Here is a 10,161-nt window from a genome sequence, read left to right on the forward strand (position 1 = left end):
AGGATTGCGTTGTACTTCAAAATAATATCTCACAAAACTAAGTTTGTTTGACAATAGTTTATATGGATAAAATTTCTACACTTTATTTAATTAAACATCTATTATCATAATAAAAGTATATTTATGTTAGTTAGAACAAAGATTAAATAATAATTTTTAAGCTGTATTATTTGAAACATATGGTAAAAAATTACAATGTCACTCAATAGATCAAACCATATTTTTTACAAAATAAATAGTTAAAAATTGAAACTACAAATTTTTTAAATTTATTTATTTTCAACTGATTTAAAACCAAAAAAAGTAAACATAATACGCTTTTTAGTGTTTAACTGTTTCTAATAATTCCAAAATTTTCTTTTAAAAATTTTGAACAATTGGAATAACATCTTATGTTTCAGTTTGGGTAACAATTAATGTTTACAATTCCATACATATATTTTATATTTACCTTTTTTTAGTGTTACTTTGTAACTGGTTTTATAATTTTTTATTCTGATTATTATTTTTTTTAAACTGTACAATTAAATTTAATTGCAACAAAATATGGATGGTATGTTTAAAAAAGTGGTCTTCACAGAGAAGAAAATGGACATTCAAGAAAAAAAGGGAAAAATTAGAATTTCACATCAATTAAAAATGAAAATCAATGAAGCCATTGTACTGCTATCTGTATAACAATATTAAAGAGTTAGTTTTCTTTATAGTTACAATGGGAAGCTACCTATATAGAGTTTATCCAGCACAAATTGAACGTCAAACAGGACTACGACAAACCAATTCTAAGGTTTTAAACCCTGAAAATGAACAAGAGGAATTGAACGAAACAGTTCAACAAAGATTAGAAGAGGAAATATTTGAGTTCCAAAATCTACAGCCATTTGATGAGTTGCCTGAAACGTCTAATACTCCTAAGAGATTTAATGATGAGAAGAAAACTGTTACAGAACTGTTGATTATAGTGGCAATTTCGATTCTTGTTATAGTAACGTTACCGCTTTCGATAATTGTTGTGATAAAGATTGTGAATGAATTCGAAAGAGGGATTTTGTTTAGATTGGGAAAAGTCAAGGGGCACAAGACAAAAGGGCCAGGGGCATTCATAGTGCTGCCTTTTATCGACGACTTTGTAGTTGTCGATTTGAGAACGGTTTCCTATGATATTCCATCGCAAGATGTCATCACAAAAGATTCTTGTACCGTCAATATTGATGGGGTTGCATTTTTCAGAGTTGTCGATGCTTTCAAGGCAGTCGTCAAGGTGGACAATTACATTTCAGCCACAGTCCAGTTATCGGCCACTACGATGAGGACCATCCTCAGCGACAAAGACCTGTCTGAAATTCTATTGCAAAGGGAGAAATTGTGCCATGAGATTGAACTAATGCTGAAGACAGTTTCGAGTAACTGGGGCATAAGCATCATATCTATCCTGCTGAAAGATATAAGTCTTCCTTCTGATCTGCAGGCCTCTATGGCGATTGAAGCACAATCGACAAGAGAGGCGAAGGCAAAGGTGATTGGGGCACAGGGAGAATTGAAGGCTTCCAAAGCTCTGAAAGAAGCTTCAAAACTCTTCACCTCCAACAAAACTGCTATGCACCTTCGATACCTTCAGACTCTAACAGAAATCAGTTCTTCTCATCAAATGACCATTTTGTTTCCTCTACCATTTAAAGTACCACAATAAATCCTAAAACGATTTAGAGTATTGCTACAAACAAAAAAGTTGATGGCGAAATGTGATAAATGATACCGAAATTACTACACAACAAGGTAAAATCATAAATTCCCTTTTCATTGATATTAAAAGAAAAGAAGTTTTCTTGATAACACAAAAGAACTGGGACATCACAACTGAAATGTACTATTTTTAAAGACATTTGAATGTTATGGGGAGAAAACCTACTTGTCTTATACTTAAGCTACGGCTTATGATGAAAAATTAAAGTGCAAACAAACATTTGGGTGTTATTTTTTCTCAGTTGGCTGAATAAAACAAAGCGATGAAGATCAAACAAAACTCATAGCCATAAATATACTGTTTGAGGTTTTATACAAGAAATAAAATATTTTTCTATAACATAATCACATGTTTATTTCATTTGTCTTATTCTTATGAAGTATAGTTTAAGTTTCCATGAGTGATGGGTTCTATTTGTAAAAATAGCCAAACCCATTTATGCAAGATTTAATTTTTTAAAATCAGCTTGACATGTTAATAAATCATGTTTGGATTTTGGATTCAGAGCTCAAATCTGCACATTGGTACATACATACATTGCGATAATAATAACAGCCATTTATTATTTTCCAATTATTATTACTTTACTTTAAGAATTAAGAGTGCGCATTGAAAATGAATTTAAACAATTAAGACGATTGTCTTTTTGAAATGAGGCCCTGATGTTAGGTGAAGGCCTCTCCTATATTTTTCAAAAACTTCTTTTGCTCCAAGTAGTTCCTTCCACTAAGTCTGCAATATCAGCATCCCACTGCTTCCTGGTATGTCCTCTAGTCCTTCAATATAGAAGCAGTTTCCAATTGGTGGCTCTTTTTTGTCCGTTTGTCAATGTCTCTCATTCAGTGACCAGTCCATTTCCACTTTATTCTTGTCATGCTCCATCATAGATCATTAAGTGGTCTCCAGTCTTTTAAAAAGTTGTTTTGTCAGTGGCTATGTTTGTGCTCTGTAGAACAGACATTCCAGATCAGATTGTTTAAAATATACTTATTTACACATATTATGATCTAAACAATAAACTTAATATATATATTTTTTAACTGGCAAGATAAACAAAAACAAATGGTATAACTAATAATTTCATATTCTTAAACAATAACCCCTTTACAAAATACATAAAATTTGACTTTACCTTATCCAAATATCCAAAAAAATCGACCAGCAAATGTGAACTAAAACAAAGATACCTAGAAATAGTGGCTAAAAATAGGGACTCGCTTAAGATTTATACAGACGGGTCGAAGATGGCCAATAAAGTAGGATGTGGATTTGTTGTCGGAAACCGACAATATAGCCTGACACTACCCTCGATGTACAGTATATTCAATGCCGAACTTATGGCCATATCCAGAGCGCTTACAGATGTCCAATTGAACCATAATACAGTTGTTCTTTTTTGTGACTGCTACAGTGCCCTGTAAACCATTAAAAGTTATAATGTCGAAAACCCCCTAGTTAACAGGGTGTGGGAGACAGTGTATGAACTATACTTAAGGGGAATTTCCAATTCCTTTGTATGGATTCCAAGTCACATAGGAATAAAAAACAACGAACGGGCAGACGTTGCCGCTAAAACAGCCCTGCGCTTACCTGGATCTGAAGCCCGCGTGTGCAAAGGATCTCGTTTCAACCTTCAGAAGAGAGATATTAAAAAAATGGGAATCCGAATGGATGAATATTGGAGATAAACTAAAAAAGATAAAAGACAGCATTCGCCCCGGGAAACTTCCTATCAAACGAATAGGAGGGAAGAGGATATCATCTGCCGACTCAGAATTGGACACACAAGAATAACACACGGGTTCTTGATGGAAGGTACTGACCCTCCTGTCTGCCTATGTGGTGAACGCCTAACCATCGAACACATCTTGTGCCCCACAAGGAACTGCCAACGGTTTTACACATCTTCCTTACACCTCCCACTTAAACAACTCCTACAGGATAAGCAGCAAATGGTTGACAAAGTCATCGGGTATCTTAAAAAAATAAAACTATACAACTATATATAACAAGAACATTACATTAACACACGAATAACATAAGCAACAAAATTCAGCTGGCTGTACACGCTTCCCAGAACTGACACACATACGAATCCACATACACACACTCACACACCATTGTACAAATAAGCACACATAGCTACATAAAGGCAATGATAGCTCTTGCTGGTTTTTTGCCTTAAAAAAAAAAAAAAAAAAAAAATCATTTTGATGTTTTTCTGTGTAAAACAATTGTTATTGTAAAAACATAGAAAAAAAGATCTTACTATTTCTAAAGGAAATATAACAAACTGAAGTTTATAAGAAAGTATAAGAATTTGAAATTGATATTTATTAAAAAAAAAAAAAATCCTGACCAATTTCTGTTTCTTAAAAAATTTGTCATGATAACCAAGAATACTAGATAACTAATTTTGAACAGTAAAAATGTTTCATGTTTTACATATTATGACATAATATTATTTTTGTTATATATCTCATTTTAATTAATATTTTCTACAGGTTTTTTCTTGTTTTGATGTACGTTTTTGACCAAGACATACAAATAGTATTTGTATGAGGACAATTATAAAAATATTACAACCAATATATCATATAAATAAAAAATAAATAATTTCGAATATTTTATTTCAATTAGTAGTATTTGTAGAGAAAAAACTACTATTTCTTTCAGCCTTGAGAAAAGACACTCAACAACATACAAATGAGCAAGTAATCAACTATAAGACTATAAGCCTAGAAGCCAGAAGGTAATCTGTCGGTACTCGGTACTCACTACTCGGTAGTGTCCACTGTTGGTAATAACCTTATTTGTCGGCCACGTGCTCATGCTCTACAACAGTACGAATTATTATTTAATTTCTGTTTCAACACGTTCACAAATGAAATGCAGAAAGATATCTCACTAAAACGTTTGTTAAAATTATCATTGTAATAAACACAAAGCTTAAAATATTGTTCACTTTGTATTTAAATTGTTTTGATGACGATGGTATGTGTTTTAATTTTAAAAATATTTCCATTATTTAATGATGATTTCATAGTTCATATGATCAAATGTGATTAAATTACAGGCAAATGTCTTTCGCCCCTAACTGAAAACAAAAATATAGCTTTCAATATTGTAAAACATCATGAACGTTTTATTATAATTATGCTTTTTTTCTAGGTGCAACTTCTTTTCTAGAGATGCCATGCTGGTTGGCAAAATCATGATGATGATGGTATGTATATTTTAATTTTAAAAATATTTCCATTATTTAATGATGATTTCATAGTTCATTTAAATGCCCCAACATAATACCACACACAACTCTATCAAAGAACACACGTTCGTTACAATGATCCGACACTGCTGTATTAACGGATATTTTACATATAACAATGAATTTTACAAACAACTATTTGGCATAGCCATGGGTAGCAACCTAGGCCCGATACTGGCAGACATAATCATGACCCATCTATTAAATACAGTCATACCACAACTTTCTTCCACATTACCCTTCATCACTAAATACGTAGATGATATATTGACAACAGTTCCCACAGATCAAATTCAAAATACATTAGATACATTTAATAGCTTTCACCCACGCCTACAATTTACACATGAAATTGAAACAACAAAAAAATACCATTTTAGATACACTCATAATAAAACAACCAGATGGCACATTAATCACAGATTGGTATCAAAACCCAAGAAACACAGATTGCTACCTGAACTCTACATCACACCATCCTCTTCATTCAACATTAAAAACGGCCCAAGGGTTACTTCACAGAATGATTACCCTAAGCTTTGAATCATTTCACCACAAGAACACAAAGATATACAAACAGATCCTCCATAACAATCTCTACCCTAATCACATAATTAACAGAATAATCAACAACTACGACTTCAGTGTAATACTACATTAAGTCTATCAAATACAAACAAACCGGCATACATTTCCATGCCATTTATTCAAGGCCTATCACATAAATTAAACACATTTCTCTCGTCCGATAACTTCAAAATAGCTTTCACAAATTATAAAACAATTCAAACACTTTTTTCCAAAATGAAAGATCCCACACCAATAACAAATAAATCTGATGTAATATACAAAATCAACTGTTTAAACACTGTCCGGCAACTTACATCGGTCTTACATCGCAATATCTGGATAAGAGAGTAAAGCAACATATCTATGATTGCAAAAAAACCAAGCAAAATCCTACAGCACTCTCTACCCACCATTTTGAACACAACACAATTTCGATTTTAACAATCCAAAAATATTACACACAGAACAAAACAAACGTAAACGTAACTTTTTAGAAATGGTTTACATGAACAGAGATAAAGACAGCATCAATTACAGAACAGACACATGTAAACTCAGAAGCAGCTACGCCAATATCATTAATCAAATTCAATATAGTTATATCATCACATTACATTCCACACATCAAATATTTTTCACATAGTCTAATTGTCCAACAATTTAAATTTAGCTTTCCTTTTCGACAAACACTTTGAATATAAAAATAAATTAAAAAAAAATATATTTTGCATTGTATAAATTCACTTTTTCACATCCTAAGTGTATTGGTTAAATGTAAACAATGTTTGTAAATCCCAGGCCCTGAAGATGATCTCAATAAAGATCGAAACGTTGGCACGATAAAGAAAATGTTTTTCTGAAACCTACATCACATCAGACCGCATCTAACGATCCTTTTTAAAAAAGGTGGTTCCTACTCACATTAAGTTGTTTCGGAAGAATCCGGATTTCGAGCCCTTTAGCTCTTCGTCAGGTTGAAGGGTTTACACAAACACGTCTCTCGATATGAATTGCAGAAGTATATGTCGTATCTCACATACATACATCTCACGATTTCTGAAAAATTAAATGTATAAGTGTAATGTTATAGTCTCGGATTACGTTTTTTTCCAAGAAAAAGGCAAAAAAAATTCAAAAAAAATTGTATTGTCTTTTTCTATGTAAAAGGCTCGTAGGACACGTTTTTTGTTTTTTTTTTCAAGAAAAACGCAAAAAATCGAAAAAATTTTTATTCTTTTTTCAATGTAAAATGCTCGTAGGGTACGTTTTTTTACATTTTTTTTTTTCAAGAAAAACCCCAAAAAATCGAAAAAATGTGCATTTTCTTTTTTGATGTAAAAGGCTCGTAGGACGTTGTTTTACGTTTTTTTTTTTTTCAAGAAAAATGCAAAAAATCGAAAAAAATTTTATTGTCTTTTTCGATGTAAAAGGCCTGTAGGACACATCGTTTTAAGTTTTTTTGAAGAAAAACGCAAAAAAACCCAAAAACTTGTAAAAAAAATTTATTGTCTTTTTCGATGTAAAAGGCTCGTAGGACACGTTTTTTTTCAAGAAAAATCCCGACAAAATAAAATCGAAAAAATTTTATTGTCTTTTAAACTTGTAAAAAAAATTTATTGTCTTTTTCGATGTAAAAGGCTCGTAGGACACGTTTTTTTTCAAGAAAAATCCCGACAAAATAAAATCGAAAAAATTTTATTGTCTTTTTCGATGTAAAAGGCTCGTAGGACACGTTTTTTTTTTCAAGAAATATGCAAAAAATCGAAAAAAAAATTGTCTTTTTCGATGTAAACGGTTCGTTGGACACGTTTTTTACGGTTTTTTCAAGAAAAACAAAAAAACCACGTTTAAAATATCACTCCATTTTAATTATTACATATATTGAAATCGTAAAGTCGTAAGTTATTCCGAAATATCTTCTCGCACTTTCCTAATTCCGCGGATCGGCATGCTATGAACTGTATTAATTAACCTATGTTTACCGATATTAACTAGTTCTGAAGTTAAATTGGGAATGGTTCAACCGTTAATAGATACCGCGGGGCAAGACATATTCAATTTACTCCTTGTTTTGCTACCGTCTCGTAAACATTGAATAATTGGAGCCGCCGGTATTTGTTTCTAGAAACAGGACCAAGGTAGCCGATGAAAACTTCTTTCTGGACCAACTATTTTTTTTTCAAGATTATATTACAAAAATTAGTTGATTAAAAATGAGTTTATAAAAAGGACCTGTTTTGTTAATTAATATATTGTTCCTTGTAAAAATATTACAGTTAACAATTTTATTATCTCATCAATTATTTAAAAATAAAAATTCCAAATGCTTAAATGAAAAGCAATAATTTTATTTGTAATCTATAATGTGAAGATTCCATGTTGGGAATCTTAAACAGAGTTTTATAGAAATTAAGTATATTGTAAATATAAGGTTGGGGGCCGCGGTAGCCGAGTGGTTAAGGCGTCAGACTCTCGGCTAGTAGATCCCGCGGTCGTGGGTTCGATCCCCACCGTCGCCNAAATAAAAAATAAGGTTATACGTAAGAAATATGTTAAAAAAAATGTTATAAAATATATATAAAATATAAAAATATATAAAAAAAAATATGTTAAAAAAAAATAAAAAATAAGGTTATACGTAAGAAATATGTTAGCTAATTATTGGGAAAGCGTATTGAGTAGCCGGAAGTGGCCTAGAATCGCGGGAACCGACCCCGTCTTTCTCGAAAATTCCAGACGCAGCTAAACAAAGCTGGCCAAATAATAACAGCTGGATGTTTCGATTAAGAAATGTGGGCCGATCCCGGGGCAATCGCCCTAGAAAAATTGGCTGTCGTGCTGACGAGTGTGCTTTACTGCTCAACCCTCAGGGTTAGCTAATGCCCGGACTCATCCGGAATAGCTCAATGACCTGAGAGGACAAGGGCAGTCGGGTCACCCGGAAGCATAGCAGTGTTTTCGAAATACAACTGTTCCCCACCTTCTCCCTGGACGGATTGATAAAAGAGGGACGATCAGTAGAGAATTAGTGAGTAGTGGAGAGTAGAGAGAGGAGAGTATTAGAGAGAAGTAGAGAGTAGAGAATTCCATGGAGACGGCCAGGAATTGAAGAGAGAGGCGGTAAGCGGAGTGCTGTCACGGTCGGGCCGCCTCGGTCAGGGCGGCCCCGGCGGACCGTAGGAACGTCGGGAGAGACGCCCGGAGGAACGTCGGGAGAGACGCCCAGGAACGTCGGGAGAGACGCCCGGAGAATAGCGTCGAGAGAGACGCTGGGAGGAACGTCGGGAGAGACGCCCGGAGGAACGTCGGGAGAGACGCCCAGAGAATAGCGTCGAGAGAGACGCTGGGAGGAACGTCGAGAGAGATGCCCAGAGGAACGTCAAGAGAGAGACGCCTGGAGGAGAAAAAAAAAGAGAATTCGGGTTGAGTCCGAGAGAGCACGGGTAGAGTCGGTAGTCCGGGAGTCCGCAATTGAGTTAGACAGAGTATCCCGTGGAAACGACGAGTGAGGCTGCAGAAACGGAGTCAGAGGGTGAACTGGAGCAGCAGAATAGACACCGCAGTTCACCGAATCCGCATCCCTGAACCAACGGAATCAATGCTCGTCTCTCAGCCCTGTAAGTACAACTTTTGTCAATTGGTTGGCGGGAGATTTTGAGAACAGTTGGGCGGTTTCGGCTACTTTTAATACGGCTATCCCAGTAATTAAGCCCCTAGTAGTAAGAGTCATAGAAAATAAGATCACTAGTTATAAGTATCTAGAAATAATTGTCCAGTAATAGGGTTGTCTCTGAATTATACACTTTTTATTTGTACATATTGGGAATTGTTAGTCACAACAATAAAGGAACTTGATTGTTTGGTCCGAATTCTTGTGTCTTTTCTCCAAACCTCCTTGGCCTGAACTAGCAGCAAATAAGAAAAGGGTGTTCACCCGTCGAGCCCGGGCAACCTGACACATCTTACCCCAAAAAGGCTTGACGGGCTTAGAGTGGAGTAGCTCGCTGCCCCCTCGGAACGCCCTAACGAGCGACGGTACCCGAACGAATTTTTTTTTAAATGATTCATTTTTTGATTTTGAACCCTTGAACCCCAGAGATGGATTTTACGGTGGCAGAACAGGTAACACCAAATTACAGGGCCTTACCAGGTGAAAAGATTAATTACGTCGATGTCTGTTCCCTCTATCCGTACAAACGTAAATGTAATAACGTAAGATGTAAATATGGAAATATCCAATTGGGCACCCGGAAGTATTTATTGGAGAAAACGAGTGTCGCCGTATAACCGGAAATGATTATGATTTAAATTAAATAGATGGGTTTGTTAAATGCATAGTTCTTCCTCCCACTCTGTATTACCTACCAAAAGACATGGAAAACTTACGTTTATATAATTTAATAAGTGTGCAGAAGAACTGACAACAAATTATTGTACACGGACGAACAACGAAGTGTGTATGGTACATGGGTATCAGATGAATTAAAAGAGGTTGTAAAATTTTGATACAAGATTGTAAAAATACATGAAATTTGGAGATACAAAACGTTAAAATATGATAAAGATAAGAAAGATGGCC

General features: G+C 34.4%; 1 long non-coding RNA gene, 1 other non-coding gene and 1 pseudogene across 2 annotated transcripts; all 3 read left to right on the forward strand.

The window, feature by feature from the left end:
• The first annotated feature begins 712 nt into the window (after positions 1–712).
• Positions 713–1,690, forward strand: LOC106667664 (annotated as a pseudogene).
• Positions 1,691–4,650: 2,960 nt separating this feature from the next.
• On the forward strand, positions 4,651–7,806 carry LOC112127343. Its single transcript, XR_002910520.1, has 3 exons — positions 4,651–4,738; positions 4,916–4,970; positions 7,708–7,806. It is a non-coding gene; the product is annotated as an uncharacterized LOC112127343 (long non-coding RNA).
• On the forward strand, positions 4,767–4,853 carry LOC112127345. The gene has a single exon (XR_002910521.1). It is a non-coding gene; the product is annotated as a small nucleolar RNA snR60/Z15/Z230/Z193/J17 (small nucleolar RNA).
• Positions 7,807–10,161: the final 2,355 nt, after the last annotated feature.

This window comes from Cimex lectularius, unplaced genomic scaffold, assembly GCF_000648675.2.
Source record: "Cimex lectularius strain Harlan isolate CLEC.00 unplaced genomic scaffold, Clec_2.1 scaffold101, whole genome shotgun sequence".
Classification (NCBI taxonomy): domain Eukaryota; kingdom Metazoa; phylum Arthropoda; class Insecta; order Hemiptera; family Cimicidae; genus Cimex; species Cimex lectularius.